This window comes from Euphorbia lathyris, chromosome 5 (assembly GCF_963576675.1).
Source record: "Euphorbia lathyris chromosome 5, ddEupLath1.1, whole genome shotgun sequence".
Taxonomy (NCBI): Eukaryota; Viridiplantae; Streptophyta; class Magnoliopsida; order Malpighiales; family Euphorbiaceae; genus Euphorbia; species Euphorbia lathyris.
In genome coordinates, this window is record NC_088914.1 from 36,201,146 (window position 1) to 36,209,632 (window position 8,487).

Sequence of the window (8,487 nt, forward strand, 5' to 3'; positions counted from 1 at the left end):
TTGGCTAGTAAAATCTTTAAAGCCAAATAATATCTTTCATCGATATATTAGGTAATAATCCTAGCCATGTTTGGAGGAGTGCGTGTGGTACTAAAGATGTGCTTTCTAGAAGGATTGAGGTGGAGGGTGGATAATGGTGCTTCTATCTCGGTTTGGAAGGGGATTCCCTATCTCGGTTTGGAAGGGGATTCCTAATTGATTAATGACTCAAATTTCTTAGTGGGATCGATGTGTGGAGCTTGTTTGGAGAGTATCAAAGTTGATAAGTTATTGGTGGTAGATATGAGGGTGTGGGATATAAGGAAGACTTTTCCTTATTCTATCCTACCGAAGCAAGTTTAATTTGCCCAATGATCTTATGGCTGTGTGATACTATGGATAGATTGATTTGAATTTTTTTAAAGGATGAGATCTATACTCCGAAGTCAGTGTATTGATTGTGTGATTCATTGTGGTGCTCTAGACTGATTCATGAGGCTAGCATAAGGTTTGGAAGTTGTGTCTTCCTCATAAAGTTAAGTACTTCAAATGAAATCTTTGCCCCAAATAGTTTCTAACTAGAAGACGTTTGTTATCCAACCATATCTTGGTTTTTTTTTTTTTTTTGCATTGTATTTTATACTCTAATAAGCTTGAACACGATCGTCATCTTTTTTACGAGTTGCCCTTTTATTGTTAGTAGGTGGTCAGTAGTTGGGGTTAACGTACCGAATGATATCGTAAATGAATTGGGGTACTTTTTGGATTATTGTATCTCAATTGATACTGATGTTGTTTGCACAGTTGTCATAATCTTGTGGTGCCTTTGGAAGCAAATGAACTCTTTGTTGTGAGATGGGAAGTGTGTAATGCCTGTTCATGTGATTTTTTTTCCAAGAGATTTTTTCCCGGATGGGAAGTTGATGCAGTTGTCGTCTTCCTCTGTTTGCGGGATGAACGTCGTCTAGTAGAACTGTTACCTAGAAGAAGCCTTTTCCAAGCGTCATCAAATGTAACATTGACAAAACTTTATTCAAAGATGTTTTAAAGTGCGGTTTTAGGGTTCTCCTTCATCGAATCGATGGGGCTTTCATGTTTCATAGTGTGGTTTATCTTGATGGTAGTTTTGTGGAAGCCGTAGCTTTGAAGAGTAGTATTTTATGGATTCTCTCTCTCACCATATTTAGCATGTTGTGTTTGGGGACTGATGTTATGTGTGTGGTGGATTGTTGGACCATCGGTCACACCTTCAAAGTGATGTTTGTTTTTAGGTTAGCGAATGAGGCTGCGTATGTTCTTATTTTTCTTTTATTGTTTTTCTTTGAGTAGAGAGTGTTATTTTTTTAAGCAAAGTTTCATCTTTTTAAAAAAAAATATATATATATATATATATATATATATATAATTTATATAATAATATCAAATTTATTTAATATAAAGCAAAAAAGAATAGAATTAATATAGTGATGATAGTTGGAGTAAATGTTTGTTTTGTGATTTTTTATTTCTTAAAAATGATATGTATTTGACTAGTGTGGAAGAGCATGGTGAAGTGGGAGTAAAGGACATATTATAAGACATATGAGTTTATCCTGTCTTCCTTAAACTTAACACATAAAATCTAAATCCTACTATTATTTTGGGGAGCAGCTGAAGATAGTGTTAATTTCATGTCTCCTGCAAAAAAAAAAAAAAAAATTCTATTTCTGTGGTTTCCATTTTATATATATATGCAACCTTCGTGGAAGGTCTGTAGCTTAATTGTTTCATTTTCATTTAGCTAATTAATTTTCAAGGTTTTAGTATAAAGTTTCATAAGATGGAGACAACAAGTGCATGTGCACAATTATTATAAAGGGTTATTAAATTAATGGGATAATTGTTTATAAGAAACAAATGGTAGGTTGTGTCTCTCTCTTAATTTTGAAGACAAAAAAAAAAAAGAATATTGTTGGGTTGGGTTAGGTTAGGTTGCATTTCAACATCATTTTGAAGCTTCTCTTGTTGTCACTTTGTGTTTTTGCCTATACTAATGATTGTGTTATGTTATCTTTGCCTCCTTATTTGGTGATAAGTTGTGCATAATTTCCACTTAATGTACTCAAAATTGACTCACTGATAATGTTTTCAGTTCAACACTAGGTGACAATTATTCCATAATTTGATACAAACCCAATACGGTTTTAGTTAAAAACATATTATTTTGAATTAACACAAAATTAATACACAATTCTTTTTAGGATTGGATTATAATTGATTTACTAATTCAAAAAAGACACAATTATTTAAAATTATTATTAGGTCTTTTCATTTTTTACATGTACTATTAATTAATAAAATTATAATAATTATCTGTGAACATGATTTGAACGTGTCATATTTATATATGTCATTCTTAATAAAGATAAGAAAATGTGACTTGCAAAAAAATATTATATGAATCCAAAATGATATTTGGAGGTTTAACGTTTACTACTTAGATTCCAGATCAAACTATTAAACTTAAATTGTTAAGCCAAAAATGATATAAATATTTTAAAGCTTAACACTCAACCATTAGACTAACTTTCTTTTGTTTTATTTGTTTACTATCAATAGTAAAATTATACAGTGGTGAAGCTCTTACCCTAGTGGTTGAGAGCTTACCTATACCTTGGGAGGTCATGGGTTCAAATCACATCCGGGTCTGGTGGGGATTTTTCTTTCTTCTTAATGTAAGCGCATTGTGCGCAAATTTAAAAAAAAAATAGTAAAATTATATAATCAATATTAACTTCTTTCACCTAAACCTTTGTATGTATATTGAAATCATATTAATACAAGGGATTTTATTTAAAAAACTTAATTAACAAAAAGGATTTGGTTATATACTATATCTACTCAAAACTAATGTATAGTAATAATTATTATTATTGTAAAGGCTATATTGTTTATATATTTAAAATGTATATATATTGAATTTTTATTATACTCTTAATTTATCATATTGAATCCATTAATTTAATATATATATATATATAGTTACAATAGTATAAACTGATACTAAAAAAAATATTATTAATAGTATTTTTCTATTAATATTATTAATATTTTTACTATCTATTGGTTACGAGAATAAAACTATTATTTTCACATATTTTTTGCTGAATCACGATTGGAATCCGGTTAAACCTCTTAACATTTAACTCTTTGTTTTCTTCGGTTTTATGATCGGTCTTGTTTTAACAACCATACTCTTTAGATTGGATGAAAATTTGTTAATTCGGACACAAAATTCATAATTTACATATAAACACAACATTAATGCGGTAATGATCACTCTTAGTGCCATCCCATCTAGGTTTGACATCGTTATTAGAGTTTTCGAAAAGGTTGTCTTAGTAATAATGTCAGTGAGCATATATGTCTGTTATATTATCCACATTATCAAGTACTTAAAAAAAAAAAAAGATTAAAGCATAGATATTCCCCGCCTGTATGTAAAACATGTTGGTTGGAGAACTAGAACTTTAAAGACGAATGATTCCGTCCGTATTACAAATTCTGTAAATGAAATTAGCGATGGATTTTTATGTTTAGCGACGAGTAAATTTAGTTTTTGGTTATTTTCGTTATTGAAATTAAAATTAATAAAAGAAACACTACATATATAAATAGCGATGATTAATAAGATCCAAATAAGTAAAATTTGTGGATTGATTATATTTGAGCTGAAATTGACTATGATTACTACAAAAAATGTAGCTAAATCTGCAGAAAATATAAAAATGGTCATACAAATCTTAGTTGGCGAGCTTCAAGTTGAATATTGTGTTTCATCTTCCTTATAAAATCTTCACATTTCTTGTTTAACTCTTCTGTGCTCATCACTTGTTCTTGTTCTTGAACCATAGCCATTTCTTCTTCTACTTGTTTAGTATCTTCAACTAATAATACTTTTTCTTCTGCAACTTCTACTTTGGTTAGTTGTGCAGAATATTGAAGTTCCAAATTCTGCGAACTCTTTACCATAATTTCTTCATTGTCATGAGAACCCGAATTTTTGACTATCAGAACCAGAATTCCATTGCAAATAAGGAAAATGTAGTTCTTGCTAAAGTTAGAAATAAACGAGTTCATGAAGCTGAATAGGGAAGAAACATTAAAGAGAAGATAAACACTTTATTTAGTAGCTGAGTTTGATTGTTGATCAACTCCATCTTCTTTCAAAAGGTTTTGTTTGTTGCAGACAGAATAAAAGCTTAAGCATTGGGTAATACTCCTACATCTCTCAATTTATAGATTTCATTTTTGGCAGAATTGTCCTTGTTTATCGGCCACAAACATACCAAAACCACTGGGTATTTTTGGAATTAACCAAGTCAGTCAACCTTCTTCTTCTGGGAAAGACCCTTTGGGCTTGGAAGTAATTTCCCACACTAATAATAATTAATTACTGCTAACATACATGATTTACTTTTAAAGACCCGGAGCTTCATAAGATCGATTCATATTTCTATTCAACTTTTATTTACTTTTATTATTTCTTTTTTTTTTTTTATATATATAAAATTCACTTCTTCATTTTTTTTTAACAGTTTCACTTCTTCATTTATAGCACCATTAGTGCACGCGTTTTATTATTTAATTTTTCACCACTCTTTTTTTTTTTAACCTTACTATCAATTTCTTCTTTCTTTCTCTTTCAATTTTGCAAGAATGACTGTCGTTTTTTTGGGTAAATTTTTTGTATGATTAAGTTAATGCAGCAAAATAAAATTCAATTTTAGAGGAAGTACTCGACCCACAACCTAAACAAAAACTAACAAAAGCACGTCAAATACGAACAAATTAAAACATACAAATAAACAAATAAATAAATTAAAGGTTGTTCTTGCAAAATATGAAATAAATAAATAAAGTTTCAACTCTTCTTCCTCATAGGTAAAACGTAATTACTTTTTAAAATTACATTGAAAATATGCTTTTTTTAGTGGGTTACTAAACCTAGCCACTAATTCCCACCTCTAGTCCCTAGAATTGACCGAAATACCCTTTGGACTAAATTTCAAAAATTCCAAAACCTCTCAAGAACCCTAAACGTTTTTTGCTCAAATCCGGACAACACATTGAACCGAATCATGGATGGCGAGAGAAGACGTAAAGGAAAAGATAAAATGGTAAGATTCACCGCTTTATTTCGTTGAATTCGAACTCGTAACGAATCTGTGTGGTTTTTGTTGGAATTCGCCGGAATCGCAGGTCGGGCGTATGAGTATCACGCCCTACCAATGGTGAGGGCGTGATAGCCATACGCCCTCACCAACGGTAGGGCGTGATACTCATACGCCCGAACCGTAGGGAGGGCGTGGTGATATCACGCCCGAACCATTGGTAGGGCGTGATTCTCATACGCCCGACCAATGGTTCGGGCGTGATTCCCTTACGCCCACGTGGGTTTTTAAATTTTATATTATTTAAAATTTTATTAATTTTAGTTTAATTTATATTATTTAACATTTTATTAATTTTAGTTTAATTTTAGTATAGTATTAGCATGATTTTTACAATTTTATTAATTTAGGGTAATTTTATAATTTTGGTATAAATTGATTAAAACTTTAGTATAATTTATTATAATTTTATAATTATTATATATTTACAATTTTATTAATTTTAGTTTAATTTATATTATTTAACATTTTATTAATTTTAGTATAGTATTAGCATGATTTTTACAATTTTATTAATTTAGGGTAATTTTATAATTTTGGTATAAATTGATTAAAACTTTAGTATAATTTATTATAATTTTATAATTATAGTATATTTACAATTTTATTAATTTAGTATAATTTTTTTATGTAGACGGAGCGGCCTACTAGGGGTGGAAAATCCATCCCGTCATCTGCTCGTCGTCTAGATATGGAGGACGAGGATGATACACCACGGCATACGAGATTGCGTGGTATAGATATATCTGGTCGTAGGCGGAGAGGGACTGCGACGTAGCAGTTGAGGAGGGGGCCGATTGCGGATCAGGCCGATATTCATGACGCAGAGGGGGCGACTGATTTTGATGACAGAGAGCCCGGTAGCGATTCTTTGCAGGACTACCTCGATGTGGCAGCCCGGGCAGTGCGACAGTCCGCTGTTGCACATGATCGCGAGGTTGAGGAGAGCGATGAGCAGCCGACCCCGGGGAGACAGCCGATCCAGCGCGTAGGAGGTCGTTTTGCGGGTACAGGTATTTTTTAGTATTTAGTATAATCTAGTATTTATAGTATAATCTAGTATTTTTAGTATAATTTAGTATAATCTAGTATAATTGAGTATAATTTAGTATAATTTAGTATAATTGAGTATTTTTTAGTATAATTTTGTATAATCTAGTATAATTTTGTATAATTGAGTATTTTTTAGTATAATTTAGTATTTTTTAGTATTTTTTAGTATTTATAGTATAATCTAGTATTTTTAGTATAATCTAGTATAATTGAGTATAATTTTGTATAATTGAGTATTTTTTAGTATAATTTAGTATAATCTAGTATAATTTTGTATAATTTTTTATAATTATCAGGGACAAGCAAACGTTCCAAAGCTAGTGAGGACGAGAGCTGGGTAGTTACTGGACCGGTTGCTGGTGGTCCCGTTGATGGTTCCGTGATTCCTAGTTTTCTAGGACATGTTGCCTCACGGATGTTGGGAGGGGAGATTCGGTCGTTTCTGACATGCTATAATAGATCAGCAGCATGCAAAGATTTGTGTCAGTGGTTTTCTGATGCGTCACCCGAGGTAAGCATAATATAGTGTGTCAACATTTATTGTAATTCGTATTTTTAACTATAAACATACAAAACATTCTGTAATTTTATAATTTTATGTGTCATTTACAGCTGAGGGAGATGATCGAGAGGACTGGTTTGTCCCACCTTCCACGTGCCATGTTCAGGAACCTCGACACTCCGCTATTGACTACGTTCGTGGAGCGGTGGCAGCCCGATACGAACTCCTTCCACATGCCGTTCGGTGAGATGACTATCCAGCTGCATGATGTGTGGCACATTCTTCGGATCCCGATCGACGGTCAGATGGTGTCCGAGTCTCCCCCTGTTGACTCGCTTCATGCCATGTGCATGATGATGTTTGGGGTGAGTCAGGCTGAGCTTCTATTGCCGACTAGTCGTTTATGGTCAGGTGGAGGTATATTTGTTGCGGCTGTACAGAGGCTACTGGGTGAGGGTAGGGATGACGCTACTCGGGCAGCGGCGTGGATGTGGCTTATGCTTGGATCCACTCTGTTTGTTGACAAGAGTGGAGATAGGATTAGGCCGGCCCATCTTCATGAGGTTTACAGCGGTGTCAGCGGGGCAGCTGGACTATCATGGGGGTCTGCCACATTAGCCATGTTGTACCGGCAGCTGGGGATAGCGAGCAGAGGAGATTGCTCCGGTATATGCGGATGTTTGACCCTACTGCAGGCATGGATATATGAGTATTTTCCGGTTTTCCGGCCGCATAGAGGAGCTCACCTGATCCCAGCTGACCATGCCCGTGCACTGAGATGGGAGGTCGGGATCCCAGGCAAGACGACCGCCCGACTAGATACCTTTCGGGGGCAGCTGGATCGTATGACGGCGGCAGAGGTATTTTATAAAATTCTAGAATTTATTTAATTATTATTTATAGTATATTATTTGTATAATTGAGTATTACTTTTTTCCAGGTGACGTGGTTGCCTTATGGTCCTATCGCTGATGATGATCGGCTTTGGGTGTCCTACGCCGGTTGGATACAGTGTAGAGACATCGTCGAGCCGTATATGCCCGAACGAGCGCTGCGACAGGTCGGATATACTCAGCCTATCCTAGCTGAGCGTATTAGACCTGATAAAGCAGTACGACCATGGAAGTCGTTATCGTACAAGCTCACGCATTCCTTAGTCACAGTTGAGGACACCTGGCGGAGATTTCCATCGGCTCGGGGCATCGATCGGAGGAGATGCCAACCAGTCGGATACGATCCCATTGCCTGTGATCCTGCTTATATGGGTTGGTATATGCAGTATTCGCATCCCCATCTCCTTCATGCACCACAGGCTGGACCGGTACAGCATTCTCGCGCCAACAGCGAATTGGTAAGTTTATTATTTTTTAATATTATTATTTTGTATTGGTTTATATGTGTTTAATTTTAAATATTTATTTATACATTTTTTTTTGCAGTGGGTTAGCTGGTTGTGGCGTGTCACCCAACTAGCGGCTACCCACCGATCTGACGAGGATGTTCCACGCATTAAGAGGGAGATGGATGAGTTTATGGATGCGTGGCGTCGGGCGAACTAGATACTCATATATTTGAACACTTTTTGTTGTATATATTACGTTTATAAATGTTTATGTTTATTAATGTTTATTTTAATTTTTATGTTTTTAAATTTTTTTTGTTAAGTACATTTAACGGACTATTTACGGGTTTAACGGCATATATACGGGATACATAACATAATTTTACGGGATACATAAC